We start from the raw sequence: 18,484 nt of genomic DNA, 5'->3' as shown, positions 1-18,484 counted from the left end.
ACAACTCAAAGAGAACTAAGAGGTCCTAAAAAACACCCTGCCTGACTCACTGGGAAGGTTAAGGAGGTTTCACAGGGAGAAGGTCAGCGTTTAAAAAGTGGAAAGGTTTCCCACATGAGGAGAACAGGAAAAACCATAAAACACAGCGAGTTAAGTGTAGACAGAAAATTAAAAGAGCTAAAAAAGAGCACAAAGATCTCCCTGCCAACTGACTTTAAAAAAAAAAAAAAAGAAAAAGAAAATAAGAAGAAATACATCAAAAACAAGAAGGTAGCTAGGGAGCTATTTGATTGCTCATGACCAAGGGGCAAGTAGTGTATGGGGAAGGACAGGGCACGACGGAGTAGTTCAGGCACTTCTTTGTGTTGGTCTTCACGGCTGGAGATATGTGGGAGCTCCTCGCACCCACGTCATGCTCCGTAGTCTGTCAGTCAGAAGAATCAGATCAGTGAGACATTCCACATGCCTGCTGAACCAGAGGATCAGTGGGTTGCCAACGCAGCTCCCACCTACAGAGCAATCTCTGGAAGGGGCCCTGGCGATGGTCACATCCAGCCCTGCTGGGGCGCTTGGGTCTGCACCAAACGGGGGGTGGCAAAGAGCCTCTGACAAGGGAACCCCTGCCTGGACAACGTGCTGGGGTGCTAGGGGAACATCAGTAAGCATGTGGATAGGGAGAACCCGATGGACAGAAAAGGTATTTTCAAAAAGGTTAAAAATTAAATTAAATTATTATTATTATTTTTTAATTTACATTGCCACGGAGTTGAAACGAAGCTTCTTTATGGATTGAGAGCCACTTAAAAGCTATTCCTATGTTGTAGGCAGCAAAGTACTGGGTTTAATGGACACTTTTTGGGGACAGATGAGAGTTTTCCATTCAGCAATGGAGTTTCCTAAGAATCTCTGCTGGGCCTGGTTTTATTCAGCATCTTCATTTGTAGCATTGGGAGGGGAATGGACATCAAACTCTCCAGGTCGGTGGATGATGCTAAGCTCTTCTGGGAAATAAAATGTTTTGCCAATGACAAATGGCTCCAAAAGAGCCTGGCAAAATTAAGCGGGCAAAAAGGTAGGTGAGGAGCTTAAGTGTAGGTAAACATTAACATATCACAGCCCGCAAACTGTTCATACCTGGTACAGACTTTGCAAGGGTGCTTGCAGCTTGGGAAAGAGATCTTGGAGATATCACCACCACGTGCAGCCTCACCCACAACGCAGCAAGAGGTAGGGCAGTGTCAGAGGGATGGGGGCATCAGAGATGGACGTCCCATGGAAAGCTGCAGGCTGGTGCCAGAGGCCACTGCGGCCTCTGAGAGCTGTCTGAGGTTAGCGTGGGTTGGAGGAGTCCTCGGGACGGGTGAGCTTCCTCCATCACCAAACTGGACAAATGTGTCCCCGCTCTAAATTTGCGACCCATTAGTGCAGCACCAGGCCGTTTCTCTTGCTCTCTCCCCTGAGGCTGAGACCTCATAAGACTAGAGGATACAGAAATGCTTGGGGCAGTGATAAATCTTTTTTAGTGGGCTTTTATTTCCTTTTCTTTCACAATATTTTCTTTAGTTTCCTAGCCAATTTTTTTCTAAGGAAAGATTTCTGACTTCCTTTGAGCCACAGCTCAACATCTGTCCACATTGGGGGCTGAAGTAATACACTGTTAAGGGGTTTTGATGTCAAGCCCAAAACCCCACCAGGGATTTGTGCAGCTCTCCCCTTTCCTCCCTCCTCCTCTTCAAACAGCCTTTCATTTGCTCTCACTAATTGTGCTGTCATGCCTTTCTTTCCCCCCCCAGTTGTGCAGACAGCCTTTCATGCAGACAGGTTTCGGTGACAGATGCCTGTGCCATGAGCTCTCCTATGAGGCGGGCGTATAGCGTGTGTGCTGTCTGAGCACACCGAGCCGATCCAGGCACCCATCCAGCCCAGGGACGGATTAGGTAGTGGCTTTCCTGCCCCCCCCCCGAGGAGCTGCTGGATAATAGCTGCTGGGCGGGAGAGCTCCACCAGCCCAGCCCACCCACAGACACCACTTGCTCCTCTAAATGAGCGGGAAGAGATTAACTGAGCATTTCCTAGAGTATTTCAGGGGAGAGTCCTTGGGAGGATTTGGGTTGGGGTAAGGAGACCAGAAAGTGGGGTGTCCCAGGGCTCTGGGAGCTCCTCTGGGCTGCACGGCCCTCCTCAGGCAAACACAGCCAGAGTTGTATGGACAAAGATCAATGCTTTCAGGGGCTTGCCTGAGACTGTGAAAGGGAGCTCAAGGCCGTGGACCATGTAAATCGACCTGCTCCCATGGAAGCCCGCTCCCAGGCCTTGCCAACTGCAGGAGAATGACATTTGAGCAGCTATCAGAGCTGAAGGCATCTGGGACACAACCAGAAGCAAATCCTGCAGAGGCTCAAAGCCCGAATTTCCCCAAGGTGTTTGTGCCCTGGGAAGACAGATAGAGCAAGTAGGGGAATGCACAACTCAAGTTTGCAGATGATTTTTCTTGTGTTTCAGATGTCTGTCTGTGAAGATTTCCAAGACAGAGAAGCTCTTTACTTGTCCCGGTGCCTGCAGACAGACAGGGATGGGACTGGCAGTGGCAGGATCAGAGGCACTCCCACCACAACAACACTGACCTGCAGGAGGTTTCAGAGAAGTTACAATGCTCTACCAAAGAGTGGACTTCTAAAAGTAATGTCAGGCCACCACCATGCTTGGATGCACTCCTATAATGCACCCACAGTGAAAATCCAGGTTATACAAGAAATAAGCACAACCCCTGGCTTGCTGTCACTGGTGCAGCCTGACTTCAGAAGCCAGCTTGCCATGTGAAGCCTGCGGGGCAGCACACACCACCACCGAGCCCTAGCCCCCAGCCGTGGCAGCAGGATCTGGGTGACAGACTGAGCGGAGAACACGGGAAAGCATCGCATGCCCTGGCGTTAAAGCTCCCACAGCTCAGCAGGGAAACGGGGGGCAGGGGGCTCATCATCACTCCTGTGCATGTGAGAGCAGCGAGCTCAAGGACTGGATCCTGCTTAGTCTCTGCTTGGGGGGATACAGGGCTGGATGAAAGGAGCCAGGATACATGAAATATGATAACTGGAAAAAATATAAACCAGAAGATGGGCTGTTTAATGCAGTACAGATCCAGCAAAACAACCAGAGCCGAGCTAAAAAACATTCCTCCTATTAGAACAAAGATACCGTCTCAACCCAGGGAGAACCTGGAAGGAGAAGGGTGTGCTGAGATGTGTTTTGTTAGCTTGTGCATCTCCAGGCACTGCAGGGATCAGACCCAAGCCTAGGGTGTGCCAGGGGCTTTCTCCTTTCCCTGCATCTCTCCTGCCCTCCCTGAAGCGCTTCTGCTGCTCCCTCCAGTACGAGCACCTCCGGGCTCCCCAAGCTGGGGACCTGTGCCCTCACTCTCCCTGCCTCTCTCTGGCCTCCTTGCTGCTGCTTCTGCCTCTGGCCTCAGCTCCCCCAGCCCTGAGGTCCTCCCTCTGCTCATTTCGTTAGTAGAAAGAGAGTTGCTGTCACCTTTGGTCATAAGACAAAAGGAGGGGCAGAAAAGCGAGGTCTCCCTCAAACGGCAGGATGCTGATGGTGTACAGAAGGAGCTGCCCTGAGAGGTCACCGCCCAGAAAAGCCCGGTGTCCTCAGAGACACCAGGTACCTTGGGCTGGGAGCTGGACTGGGATGCAGCACTGGGCAGTGCAGAAACCACCTCTATGCCTTGACCCTACTGGGACAAATTCAGCCTCTGAATAAGCAGGAATCACATAATTACCTTTTCCAGGGAACTTTTCCAGTTGTGTCCAGGTATTTCTGTGCCGCTGAGCTGAGCTCATTGTCCTGTGAAGCATTTTCTCCTTGTCGTGACAGCAGGAACAGCACAGGGCTGGCAGCTGCCAAGAGCTATTTCCCCCTTGGAAGGTCCTCAGCATGGGTCTGCAGGAAATCAGCATGCTCGGGCACCTCATGGCAATCCTGGCATCACACCACAGCTGCATCTGTGCCCACCGACAGTTCCTCGGGGTAACAACATCCTTTTGTTCTTGCTGAAACTCACAGCCGAGTCCCTCTGCGTAGTGTGACCTCCAGCAGCAATACAAATACAAGTGTCAGTGCTATTACTATTAATAGTGTTCCTATTCCTGCTGTCATTATGATTGCTTTTGCTACTATTAATAATAATATTTACATATGCAAAACCACAGATGCAAAACAGATGGTTTGGTTGGACCCTCTGAAAAACTTGTCTCTGCCACATATTTATGACAAAGACGGAGGGTTAACCACACAGAGTGTCATATAGAGAACAAAAAGACGGGGAAAAAGAATGAAATAATTCCTTCCATATTCCCAACAGAGGCAAAACTCATCCATTCCCTCTCTCTGCTTCTCTCCTTTCTAGTATTTGAGACTCTTTCCAATACCGGGTCAGGGATGGTTTCCATATTTGTTCAGACTTGTCTAATTTTATTTTCCAGTTCAGCTATTATTTTTTCAGATGCAGCTTTTCCTGATGGATGGAAAATACAAAGGGAGTCACTCATCTGCTCCCTGTAAGCTTTTTCCTGACCACTGGGAAGCTCAGGCACTATTCCAGACCTGGAGTAAACCTTGCCTGGTGGAGAAAACTTGATCCCTGTTTGCTGAGTTCTGGGAATAATTTAAGCTAACGGGAAAAGTAAAAGTGAGAAAAGACTACCACCACCCCAAGCCCATCTTCTTCTCTCCTTAAGGGAAGAAGTGGCATTGCCTGGGAAGATGATGATGGCCATGCAAGGTGATTGACAGCATCTCCACTACTGGCTGATGCTCTACAGCAACTGGCACAAGAGTGGCCAGATTTTTGGCAGTTTCATCCAGGCTTGTTTCATAAAACCAGAAACTAATGCACTGTCTGCCAGCAGCATGGCATTGCCCTCTGCAGAAGGGCAAGGCTTGCCTATATCGATGAGTAGCTTTGAACTGTAGCTATGCAAGCAGCCCACCAGCATGATCGGCTTCCCTGCAGGCATGCTTAGGACTCTTGGCTGTATATTTAGTTGTGCAAACACCTGAGGCTCCCCCACACCTGTGGGTGTCACACTGGTGTCCAGCAGGACTCCACAATTCTTTTCTGCTGGCAAACATCCCTGGGGATGCCTGGTAGCTCTGAGCAGCCCCAGGTCCAGCTGCCCCTTCCCTGATGAGGAGGAGGAAGGTCTACGAGCTCTGCCACAATGCAGCGATGCTTAAACGGAGAAAGCCACTGGACAGCCCATACGGCATGCTAACTAGTACAACACAGCGTCCCCAAGCACTAATGAGTAATAAAGTGCCCCACAGACTAAAGAGCCCCCAAGTACTACCAAGGACTAAGTAGTCCCCAAATACTCACTTCTCTCTCGGGTCAAATTCCACTCTTTAAACCAATCCCCATTACTTTTTGCACATAAGGCTGTGGAAAGCCTCAGAGGGGCTGTTAGGGTCTATTGTAGGGGAATAAAGCATGTGTCAAAAATATTTTTAATGCCCAGTTAAAAATGGCCTAAATGCAGCCTGCAGTTACCTGATAAGCTGCAAGGTCTCTATTGGGATAAATATTTTGGTTTTTAGATTGTCTCAGCCCTTGCACACTTACAGGAGACTGGCTTGGCTCTAAACTAAAGCTTTGTCAAGTACATTAAAACAATATTAAAAGCCTACCTTTTGTTCCATAAAGACTTTTAATGCTTGTTGCTTTTTTCCTTATAATTGTTATGACCAGTAAATATTGAACATGTCGCCGTGCTGCAGATTTCTGTAGCTCAGGGCAGATAACAGCTTCAGTGCCTTTCCCCACCCGGCTGACCCCATTGTGCAGGCACCAAAAACGCTCAGGGAGAAGTTAACGTGCCCACAGCTGCACAACGGGACAGTGCCAGAGGATGACACCCGAGTCCTATGTCTGCAGGCTCCGCTCATTGCGAGAGAAAATATTCCTATTAGTGCAAGTTACCCCTCTTTCTTTTTACAGGGAAACCTGAGAGACTGCACCATTTACCATTTCAATAAACCTTTTTTTGTGAACAACTGCCTAATTCCTGCGTGCTGCGGTGCCCATTGCCATCGCACCACTGCTGGATTCTATGCAGATATTTGGACATCAACGAGTTGGATATTTGAATAGGTGGAGGATTTTCTTTCCTCAAAAAAATAGTCTGTAATTCATTCAAAGATTTAGTCTCAGCGTAACAGCCAAGAAACCCAGGGTTCAAGCTGAGACAGGGTGTTCCTTCCTTCCCGTTTGTTCCTCTGTGCTGGAAGGGGTCTCTGGGGCAGAACAACCTCATGGGGCTCTGCTCTATCACTGGGCTTTGGGAAGTGTTTGCTTAGTGGCAAGCGGGGCCAGCAGACAAAATTAATGGCATCTGAAGTTCAGTGTGAGTCTTGACTTTCAGGAATGCAGCATTAAAAACAAAACTTAAAACTTCTATATTGCAAAACCTATTAGCTGCTTTACCATTTTTGCAGTCATGCCAGTTTGCTCATACTGGATCTTTTACCAGAGCATGACAGCTCATTTGTTTAGCTTGGGCCAGGCTTAAAGTTCTGATGAAGCCTAATCTTGTGACCTGTATTTACTTTGGCCGGGGATGCCTTTTGCACAGACGACTTCCTATCCTTCCTAATCTTTCCCGCAGGAAAGAAGCTGGGAGTTACGAGCGGGGGGAGGAAGCAAAGCCAACCAGACAGGCTGCGGAAGAGAAACAAGCTCTGCACATGTCGGTGAAGTGGGTCAGGTTCAGGGACCTTGTCTGTTAGGGGAAGGAATTGAAAGGGGAGTCAGCACCTCCGCTGTCATCATCAGGGATGCATCAAATCCATCATCAGCCCCTGGAAGTTTACCCATCTGGAAATATGTCTGGCTGCGACATCTTCGGGCTTTTGCGAGTGCTTAGGGATGGAAAAGTCTTTGCTTGGCTCCAACTTGTAAAACCCCCAGCTGAAGCTGGGAAGGGCTGTGCTGCTGTCAGCCAGGGATTTGGCAGCGAGGGGCTGCTTGCTGGTTGCTGCTGCCCATCCTGTACAGGGCTGGGAGCTCTCTGTGACCAGGGAGCCAGCGCGGACCCTTCATCCCAGCATCTTTGTTGGGTACTGACAACCAGCACAAACTCCTGCATTCCTCACCTCCATTGCTTCAGGGCCTGATCCTGCAGAGGGCACAGCAGTGTTCACAATGCAAATGCTGCCCAGGAGCAGGCTCCCAGGTATCGCACTAATGTGAGCAGGTGAGGTCTGAGCATGCTGACACCAGGGATACAGCTTGCTCTGGGCCCTGCAGTGGGGTGAACAGTGCTAGTGACACACCAGACTGCTTCCTAAAAATCTTTCTTACATTTTGAAATAATGTGGCAATTGTAAATGTAACCTTCTAATGCAGCAGCAAGACACTATACACCATGCTGGCACTAGAAGTGCTGGTGAGCTTCACAAAATCCTTGCTTTATACTCAGAAATAGGGCTGCGAGTTCAGAGACATAACAATGGGGCTGAGGACGTTTGCAGAAGACAAAAAGCCAGCCAGGTTTGGATTCTATTTGGTATCTTGGGCTTGACCAATTCCCACGTGTTGAAATAAAAAATTTGGAGTAGCTGGAAATATTCCACAGCTTCATTCCCACGAAAGAGAAAGTACTTAAAAGCATTCTAAGGTTAATGGGAACATGATGAAAGAACCATTTCTGTAGAGTAGCTTTTTGATTAAATGCCTCCTTTAAATGCATTTTCCAAGCATTATAGCAGAGAAATTTGGGACAGGGTTCAAATCTCTCCCAAACTGCTGGAAAGCAAGTGGTGAGGAAGCAATCTATTGTGCTGCTGCTGAGAGGCTCCAGTTCACAGCTCAAGGGCTCTGAGCTGGGGCTGCCAGGGACCAGCACCCACAGAGCAAGTCACCCATTGATGGGGAAACAGAACACCCATGTTTGCCCCAATAAAAGCCCTGAAACCCAGCACAGTGTGGCCACCTGAAAGGCACACATGCACTGCCTGCAGGGATTTGTCCAAGAGGAGCATCTTCCCAGAGCTGGCTGATGCTTTTTGCCTTAGAGGGGAAAGCAGGCATCCTGAAACTTCCCCAGTTGGGCAGCTGGGGAGTGTGGGAGCATGTTGACCCCCCTAATTCACCTTTAAATATCAGGCCATTATTGTATTTTTTTTGCTGTTTACAAATAGTTACATTGGAATAGATTGTTTGCAGAAATCTTGATAAGAACGCCAAAGCCACTCTCAATGCTAGGAGACAGTGTGCAAGGGCCGCTGGTTTTTAAACTATTTAAGAGCAGCTCAATCTGTGCCATGTATTGGGTTTAGTTCTGTAATACCCACCTTGCAAGGTTACGTCGCAGCAAGACTGAGATCAGTAACAATAAACCTTAAAATGCTTCCGTGCAGATATCCATTTCAAACCCAATGGCTTCAGTTCAGCGAGGGATGTGTCTTGTGCAGGGCACACACAGAAGTGTTGTGTGATTGCTGGATCGGGACCTTAAAACAGCAGCTATTTTCTACCATAAAGCACTTCCATAAAGCACTGAATTTTAAATGACCTCCCAAAACTGAATTCTGATCTCCCTATTGATAAGCTCCTGACCCCTTCTGCTCCACTGCCACCCTGCCTGCAGCTGCCTGAGCCCAAAGGTGAGGGCACAGCAGATCAAATCGATTGCACACTCCCATGCTATGGATGTTAGCGAACAAGCTCCTCATGACCCTTCACCTTTCTGCCATGGGAAAATGCTGGGAGACTCATTTCACCCTGCTTTGGAGAGCAAACAGCAGCAGCTTTACATCACAGGAAGAACTTATATTAATGCCCACCTAATGAGTACGCTTCTTGGCAAAACCTACATCTCGCAGTGTAGTTAAGCAGTCATGCAAAGCACCGAGCTGGCCTGCCAAAGTTCTCAGGATTTGTTAGATGACTGTGGTAACAAGGCAGAAGTTTTGCATTTCTATTGACTTAGTTTTAGTGCCACAGAAGGCACTGGGAAGAGCATGCAGAAAGAAAGGCTCTGGTGATAGACTGATCAGGCTGAGTCAGTGAGAAGTACTCAAAGCAAAGAAAAGCAAATAAAAGGGCTGCCTGCGGGCAGTGGTGGCACTTCTCCCCTCTGAGACTCTGCCCCCCATTTCCCTGCTCTGACAAGCACCTTCTCCACGACCAGCATCCAACCTGAGCCAGCACGGCCGTCTGTTTGCAGCAGCCCGTGGTCTTTCATTTAGCAGTGACCTTGGCCAAGGTAACGTCCAGGCTGTCAAGGTGCGACCTCAATCTGGCCCGATCTCTCACCCCCAGGGCTCCCACTGGCTGCAGTGGAAGCTGCGTGGAGCAGCTCCAGGTTCAGCCCCAAGCACTCAAACGTCCCGGCATGTTTGCAGAGCGGAGCTCCTCGGACTTCTGAGGAGTGACAAATTACCAGGAAGGGCTCCCCCCGCACCCCAGCTCCGCCGCGCACAGCAGAATTCCCCCGTGCCGCATTAACAGCTAATAAAACAATAGAGCTTTTAGTGGTGGACTTCAAAGACATCTCGGGCAGATGAATGAATTTAGCATTTCTTCACTTACTGTCAGCGCTGGGGGAGAGAAGGGCAGGCTGAGGTCGAAGGCTTCAGCAGGCAGTGGCAAACAAATACAGCCTGGTATTCAGGCCACTGCAGAAAAATGAGTGGTAAATCAGCCAAGCAATTGGCAAGCGCCAGGTTTTCCTTCTCCTTTATCACTGCTCATGCACTTCTGCTGCCCCTTTTATTTATTTTTTCCCCTCCTGTGCTACAAGACCACTCTGAAAAATGCCATCAACATTTAAAAACCTCCAAAATTACACCTAAAGCACAGGTCAAGTCACCAACAGCTCATTACAGTGCAGAGAATCTTTAGGCAGCCTGGCCCTAACTCAAGCAAACGTAATTATTTTCAGACACAGCAACACAATTGTATTTGGTAAATCTGCCTTGAGGTCCCGCAGCTAATTTACAACCGTGTGTCCATCTACAAAATGGTTTCTGCAAGCCATTAGCTCATTGTCATGTTCAGTCACAATAAACATCTATATGAATTAAGCTTTGAGTTGTGCAATCAAGAGTGGGTTAATATTACTTAAAAATTATTTGCCTTTTAGGACACAGAAAAGGAAGAATGAGAAAGCAGGACGAGTGGGGAGAACAGCATTTGTTGCGAATAGTATAGAAATGCCATGATTTTTACCAGACTTGCAGTGGACTGAGGGTCATGTTGTGCCATCACAGCCGGCTCTGCCTTGAATGCCTGACAGTTCTTCCTTCACAGAGAGGGGTTCACTATGCTTGGAGCTACAGAAGAAATTATCAAAGCCTCCCAGGTGGGATGCTTGCTCTGGAAGGCAAAAAGGCAACACAAGACATAAGGAGCAGGCGCAGTAACAGGGGCAGCTTTCCCAACATGGGGGACCTCTGAACCTCTGTGCCTGAACCAGGCTGGGCAAGGACAACCTGGCATTGAAGACCAAGCTCTGGCCTCACGCACAGGAGCAAGGAGGCCGCCAGCACGCACCTGGGTTCCTCCAGAGGCTGGGCACTGAGCACCAGAGAAACCACTGTAATAGGGCCACTCCTTAGGTAGCTCCCACCAGCGAGGCTGTGCCAGCCAAATCTCAATTTCAGATGGAGCCTGCAGGGCAGTTTGGAAGGGATTAGAGATGGAAGAGATCTTAAACACATGAAGCATCATTTTGTAAGACTGCAACACAAAAGAACTGCCACAAGTAATGCAGCTCAGTTTCTTACATTTCTCCTCCATTTTCTGACCAGCTTTTTTTAAGCCACAGCCATGACTCCCACACAATATATGAGGAAGAAAAAAATCTGCTGGTTTTCTGTGTTTTTCTTTATCCTTACATAGTCCATGATACCCAAAACAGGATTATTTTTATTTTTTTTTGAGGTGCATGTTTTAGCCTCTTGAATACCATCATCTATATTCTAACTTAATTTCCGAGTCCAGCCCAAACAACTTGCTCTGGAATATGACTTTAAAGGTTGCTATCACTTATGGTGCACAATTCTCAAAGCATTCTCCACTTGGCTGTCCTACAAAACACTTCAGCAGAGGACACTTTCCAAGCACTCACAACCGCCGTGCAGTGACAGGATTTGCACGCAGCCGGCTCATGCGGAGCTGGGGCATTACTCAAAAGCAGCACGCTCACAAGCGGGGAGGGAGGCGGCTTCCTGATAACTGAGCTGACAACTTCTAGGTTCTGTAAAACCAGACCCTTCCAAGAATGCCCTTTGTTCAGCGCTAGCAGTCAGTTGCTCCATTCAGTCTCTCTCCCTGCTTGCTTGTAATTTATTCCTTCTAAAAGTCTTGCCTTAGGCTAGCAGAAAATTAAAACAAGGAGCCAGATTTTCTTTTTTTTTTTTTTCTCCTCACTTTTGCTCTTTCATCAAGAACAGTGAAAATTTGGCACAGTTGAATATTTTGTTCAGTTCTTTCTTTCAGGCTTTGAAGTCCCCTAAAGTCTTGGTAGGAGTCTAGGCTTCCACTCACATCTGCTTTCCATGAAGCCATTTACCGCACTTTATTTGTGCCATATTAGATTTTTCAGGACAGGGACAGAACTAACGAAGCATTTACATTCCTGGGAAAGTGGCATATATACAACTACCACGTTACTCTGATAGAAACAAACTCCAACTGACATATTTCAAGTTCTCAAGAAAGCAGCCATGTTGCACTGCAGGCAAAGGGTCCAGAGCTGGTGGTTACTTGGTGAAAAGCTTTCTTTTTAATGTCCAATTAAAATTGAACACCCTTGGCACAGTTTTAGTTTATACAGTTATCAAGAGATACCTTAGCACCTGTAATGAAACAGAGGAAAATGTCTTATAAAAGGGGCAGCTTGGAGAACAGCTTAATGAAAGCAAAGGATGGCTGAACAGAAGCTGCATCAGAGCCAGTATCAATGACACAGAGCACTGTCAACAGGATAATGGCATCACGCTGATAGCTGCTAAGGCATTTCTTTTACAAGCAGAAGACTAATCCCACAACAGCTTCAGTCCAAGGACTTTATTGCTATCAGAGCAGGCAAAGGGTGTTGACTGAACCTCTTTATCAGATGACTGCTGATGAGCTGAAGCGACCACTGATTATCCTGCTGTTTTCTGTTTTGTGTTTCTCTTTAATAATTAAAAAAAATAAGAAATATTTGTCCACTTCTCATACTGAGAATGTTACTGAGATTGTTCCAAGTCAGGGGCGATAAAGTAGCAACTGAGAAAAACATGCCTTGGAGGAGTCAACATCAAGAGCCCAGCAAGCTCATTCTTTGAGCACAGCCTCCAATGGCCCTGAGCTTAAGACAAGGACTTTGTTAAAAAGCCAACTGGAACTTGGAAAGTTCATCAGAGGATTGCCTCTCCAAGCTCAGCACAGCTCCAATCACCGAAGCTCACGGAAGAAACATTTTTTGGAATCCAGCCGTTTGCCATCCAGGCAAAAGACCAAATCACAACCAAATGACAAAGTGTGAAACGTGCTTACATTCACTCAGCCTTGGAGGAAAAAGACACTTACTGACTGAGCTTGATCACAGCATCTGCTCACCAGCTAGCTGAGAAAAGCCTTTATAACCTTGCCACTGCACATAGCTTAGTGCAGAAATGGCCAGATTCTGGTATGCTATTCTGAGCAACTAAATATCAAATTTGGATGTCTAAATGGAGGAAATCAGTTTGAAAATCATGTCCCTGTACAGCTATGAACAGCTACAAGGAGAATGATAGCTCTGCTTCCGGCCTCAGTTTCTCTCACTGCTTGAATGTGATAGAATAACACGTCCATAATCAAGGTTATTTATTACACCCTGTCAGTGAGAAGGAGGATCATAGGTAGATTTGAGAGAATTATTCTGGGCTTGATGCAAAGTGCATCTCTAGACCCTGTTTCTAAAGCTCCTTTGAACTTCCTGCACCCCAGCTGAAGAGTGCTGGTTCCTGGGCATCTGGTTGTCCAGGCTCCCCCACTTCTTTGTTACATCTTTCTTCCTAAAGATTTCTGCTTCCTCAATTTCTTCCAAAAATGGAAACAAATTCCAAAGCTAGAAGGTTTTGAAATAACCCACAAGACAGCCATTCCAGTCCCAAAAAAGAGCCCATCCTCATACCTCCATCACATACCTATACAACCCTATCCCTACTGCCACGCGTCTTCGCTATTGTATTTACCATCCCTTACAAAAATACTGAGATGTAAATCAAATATTTAAAAGTAAAACAGACCTGAAGGTTTCCAAGGCCTGGGCTGGGCATTGGATGCCCATGGACGTCCAGGACTCTCCTGCCCCCAGGTCACTGCTCTTGCTGGGAGGTGCTCACAGTCACTGAAACGGGGCCTGCGGTGGATGTCAGGAGGCTGGGGGCCTGAGAAAGGGATGTTTTTTCCTGCTGCTCCAGTGATTTGAATTATTTCATGATGGCAAAAAACTAGGAGAGGAAAAAACCACAGCGCTGTGTTAAAAAAAGAAAAACACGATTTTAAGAAGTACTGTGCCAGGTAAAACTCCTCTGCTTTGTTATTATGAGAGTTCCCAGTATTGATAATTTCTCCTAGTTGCTGGTTTGTAAGTTACTTCTGAGTAGAAAATTCAATTACATGGGCCAAGTCAACAATAATGTTTTTCCTGGCAACGGTTCATTTTGCCAGTGGAAACATTTTTCCCCCTTCTTTTCTGGATTCAGCTCTGCAAAGTTGCTAAATTCTTCCAGATCTCTGGTCTGATGTGATCATAAATATCCTGATTGTATTCCACTGATTGACAGACTGGGGATGGATTAAGTGGGGATTACAGTCTGGAATGATCAAAATGTGCTTTCATGGTCAGTAACTCTGCAATAAGTCATAGTTCCAATGTACATTAACTATATAATCTAATTAACATGGCAGTTTCTGTATTTAATATCATTTTTTAAACTTTTTAATAAAAGAAGGTTTTAAGGAGAATTATGTGTTTAAGATTTAAGAACCTGTTCCTAGAATGTACAGTAGTTTGGGTTTTGCACTGTCACTACTGAGATGACTGATAATACTATCTCTTGCCATTAAAATGGGACTTGGGCAGGATAACGAACCAAATTCTGCCCTCTTTGATGGATGGGTAAACTCAGGTTTTCTGGTTTAGTCAAAGTTACTTTGGATTTACATTTTAGTAATTCAGGGCAGAGTTTAGTTCATTAGAATTAAAAACCTACCTTTTTAATAAACTGAGGCTATTAAAACCATATATAGGCACATAACTGAAAGCATCTGAATTTTCTAAGGTCCTCAGCGCTCATGGGTCTCAAGGCTGTCATTATTTACTGAGTAGGAGCAGCAGGAATTAGTCTTATGGGTACAAACCTTAGATGTTTTACTGCACAGGTTCATATATACATGCTACATACCTAATGATATCAAACTAAATGAAACAATTCACAAAGGCAAAAATCCAAACTACAGCAATGTGTTCAGCAGCTGCCCTTGTGAGTATAAAAAGAGCATGCTATTTGATTGCAAGGTCAAGGAATTATAGTGGAGATGCTTTGCAGTTGTCCATAAAAACTGAAATCTGAACCAAGGGAATATTTTGGAGGACTCCGGGTTCTCTGCTGTCTCCAGTCCACCCAGCAATCAATGTCTCAGAGCTGTGACTTGTACTGCTCTGCAGTGATACCTCTATTCCAAGAGCATTTATTTTATTTTTTGAACTTTCAGAAGGCTCTGGGAGGTTTTGCATTTTCCCTTGCTTTTGTGCCTGCTGGAACTGCAGCCCAGTGTCCCTGAACCTGGATCTCTGCATGCTCCTGCAGAGGATGGGAGCTTTACAAACCATGCTGGACACAGCAGCTTCCACGTAAAGAGTTTGGGTAGGTATTCAAGGTCCATCACATATTTCAGGACTCTGAATTTCATGGCCAAGACAATGGGGTAGCAATAAAGCTTAACATGGTCAGTACTGCTGAGCAATTCCGATGAGAGGCAGCTCTCTGGCCATGCTCCCACTCACACCCACGTTGGTCTCCTCCCTCCACCGCACAGCCATCCTCCAACCTGCATTCTTATAGCTTCTTCCTGACCCAGGAGATTTTAAAATAAGTCTGAGCTGAGACGTTTCAGCATATCCAGCCATTGGCCTCTGATGTCCCTGCAGTTCTCGCAAGCAGACAACACGCCCTGGGCTGCTGGCTCTGGTGTACAGACATGATGGGCACCGCCTGACTCAGACTTAGGACCTGGTCTGGAGATCAGAGGAAGGCTCAGCCCTCTGCCCCCTGGCTCCTGGCACATGTGGCAATGCTGCTGGGCTGTGACCAGAGACCAGGCAGTGATGGCTTGCCATGAGACCGACCTTGTGTAGGAGTCGATCCATCAGCCTGGGGATTAAACGCACTTCATCACACTGCTGATCCTCTGAGCCGCACAGAGAGCTCTACCCATAGTCCCTTAAATGAAGCAGGAATGATTCAATTTAAAGGAATTGGAAGCATCTTTAAAATGTGATGGTTCCCATCACGTGAAGTCCCTGCACAGCGCACTGCCCGACAAGCCTGATTATTCCCCAGCCATATGGGGGCTTAGAAAATATGTCAAGCACTCAAATCATTTTAGATCCTGCTGCATCGTACATACCCAGACTCCAAGCAGGGTTCACATTCAAGGGCTTATAAAAACTTGAACGTGCTCCAATAACTTAAATCACTTGGTGAGGTTTAGAGTGATTTAAAGGCATTGGAACTCTCCACGTTTGGTGCGCGAGGGCTCCAGCTTGGAAGAGAATCAAGACATGTTCTAGCATGGCAGCTCCAGGCATATTGAATCAATTTCAGCATGTAAAAATAATTAACAATGATAAAAATACATTAATAATACTGTAATTATAAGGCCAGACCAAAGTTTCAGCCTGAAGAAAAAAAATGGCTGCAGAAATTCAGCAAGGTTTGTGAACAGCTTGAATCAGGAGTAATGAGGGATTTCAGTGACAGGAAAATAAATGGAGGCAACTCGAGGGTAAGGAGCAAAGGAAGATCACATTTGACAGTAGTTACAAAGTTTTACTGGCCTGAGCTGCAGGACTTGCTAAATTCTAGCCTGGAGCCACGCCAGCACAGCATCGCTCAGCCAAGGGATCAGAAACTACCTAAGGTCCAAGATCTTGCAAGCCATCAGGGCCAGAACCAAATGCCATATATCACCGAGTTGGCTCATAAATCTCTGCTTTCTAGTAGTGTGCAGTAGGAAGGCCAAATTTAACACCTGTCTGGAGGGGATGCAGCTCTGTCTGAAGGATGCTTTTCCAGAGCTTCCCAAAACCAGCTCAGTACCCACGGGAACAACGTCAAGGGGGAAGCCCCGAGGGATAACAGGGCTTTGGCTACTTCCACATGAGCTTCCCAGCATCTGGTGCACCAGCTTCCAGTCTGGAACAGCACCAGGAGGAGTCCGAGGCTGCAGGGATAAATACTGGCAGGGACAACATTAACCACCAAGAGCTTTTGTCACGACAAACAACTGATATTTAGTTTGGTCAAGAGCCCAGAGCTTGCCCATCCTAACTTGTTCTGTACTCAGCCATCATGCAAATGCCTCCTTGAGTCTTTCACTAATGCCATCCCAGCCTGCACAAGTCTGTAAAATAAACTAATGGCACAATTCTGCCCAAAGATTTTGGGGAAAGCACGTGCAATACAACTTCTGGCGCATACGGTGGAAGGAGAGGAATGGGCACGGACAGGTGATGTCCCTTTTTGTAGAGAAAAGACGCATTAATTTTAATTCTCCTGGAAGAAGGAGAGGTGTTTTCAATGTTAAGGTTTATTCCCAGGTGCGGAAAATAAGGTCTCTGCTACCAGAGCTACTAGCAGAAAAATAAAGCCTAATTTATGTCATTTCACAATTCTACTGTGGTTTTGAAATGAACGTTTAGCTTTGGCATGAACTCCCATCTCATTTTCTGTGAAATACAACAGAGCTCAGGACAACTGCAACCAAGAGAGAATTCTATGAAAAAAAAAAAAAAAGCCTGTAAACCCTTTACTATCTTCAATCAAGAAAATAATTCAGTTGCTGCAAACCTGATATTCATGGCAGAGGCCCAAGGACCTTGCAACTCAGAAAAACACTGAAGGGATCCATAAAAAGTGGCTGGCCATGAGGAATTTACACTTGCTTTTTAAGGGGAGTAAAAATGTGACTATAGCAATTTAGAAGAGTTTATGCATTCAGGACTTAGAGAGGTTTAAACCGCTCAGTTCAGAAAGATGCATCGGTGCGTTAGTGAGACCGAAGGCAACACAAAGAGGCAGAAATCATATAAGAGAAGCACTTCTGGGCAGAGGAGAGTGCTTTGAAGCTTGCTCTGCCCACACAAGTGGTCCCTGACCCATGCTCAGACCCCCAGCTGCCCTTGAGCAGCTCATTGCACTCCCAAAGCTGGGGAGGTGCCGTGCCCAGTATCGCTGCTGCCCCCAGGACAACCGGGAGCCTTCGGCCAGCGGAAACGTCCAGGACAGGGAGGCCTAGGAGGGAAAGCGCTTTCAAAGGGCTCAGGATAAGACCGGGGTCTTTGAGAGATAATGACGAGCCCTGGCCTCACAGCATGCAAGACTAATTGCAAAGCCCATCTCCCTGACCTGGGGGTCCTGCTCTAAGCCCTGCTCTGTTTCTCATATTTGCTCACTAACTCCGCTCAAGCATTTTAATCCCACCTACTGCCAGGACAGAAAAATAAGAACTTTTACTATTTGGAAATCAAGCTGGGAAAAAAAAAAAAAAAAAGAGAACACTGTGAGGGAAGAGCTACTGGTGTGCCGGAGCTATGGCCTTTGGAGCCCTGGTCCTGGGCTCCCACAGTGCCCTTGGACACATGGATGAGGTCCTGCCCCGTCCCCAGTGTTGGTCTAGCACCACAGCTGCTCAGCTGCCTCCCATGGTGCTGTACATCTTGATAGCACTGTCGCTGCTTCCTGCGGACCAGGACTTGCTGGCAGACTCGAGAACAGCTCTGTTTAGTGTGGGAACAGCTATGCTTAGTGCAGGAACAGCTACATTTCTGCTGCTCACAGGGGACCTGGTTATGACACCGCAGCAGTGCCCCTTGCTCCACAGCACAGGGGCAGGCTACACCACATCTGAACAGACGAGTAACCAAGAAAAAAGGCCAATGTCAAGCCCTGGAACCAGGGACACAACAGGCAGCTGGCTCTCCAGCAGCCTTAACCCCCCAGCTCTCCAGAGCAGAAAGGCCAGATCCCCCCAGTGCTGCAGCCCCAGGCTGGCTCTGCTGCTGGTTGTGCTCCCAGTCTTGGAGGCAAGTATGGGGAAAGGCACTTCTCGTGCTGTAGCACTGGGTGTGCATTTCATTTTCCTTGCCTCCATGCCCTCAGGGTGGTTGCTGGCTGCAGTAGATGGTGGGTTATATTTTTCTAGCCTGTTGTACCCCTCTCAGGA

The 18,484-nt window shown here is 47.1% G+C and overlaps 1 long non-coding RNA gene across 6 annotated transcripts; it reads right to left on the bottom strand.

The window, feature by feature from the left end:
* Positions 1 to 324: 324 nt before the first annotated feature.
* LOC118249003 (uncharacterized) lies at positions 325 to 15,459 on the bottom strand. Of its 6 annotated transcripts, XR_004778921.2 has the most exons (7): positions 15,387 to 15,459; positions 13,282 to 13,485; positions 10,553 to 10,669; positions 10,229 to 10,375; positions 9,590 to 9,675; positions 3,779 to 4,086; positions 813 to 1,001 (listed from the first exon to the last, which is right to left on the bottom strand). It is a non-coding gene; the product is annotated as an uncharacterized LOC118249003 (long non-coding RNA). The 6 variants fall into 6 exon arrangements; XR_007708931.1 differs by lacking the exons at positions 813 to 1,001; positions 10,553 to 10,669 and adding an exon at positions 325 to 466; XR_004778918.2 differs by lacking the exon at positions 10,553 to 10,669.
* Positions 15,460 to 18,484: the final 3,025 nt, after the last annotated feature.

This window comes from Cygnus atratus, chromosome 16, assembly GCF_013377495.2.
Source record: "Cygnus atratus isolate AKBS03 ecotype Queensland, Australia chromosome 16, CAtr_DNAZoo_HiC_assembly, whole genome shotgun sequence".
Taxonomy (NCBI): domain Eukaryota; kingdom Metazoa; phylum Chordata; class Aves; order Anseriformes; family Anatidae; genus Cygnus; species Cygnus atratus.
The sequence above is the reverse complement of the archived record's forward strand: the minus strand, read 5'-3'. Positions and strand labels throughout refer to the sequence as shown.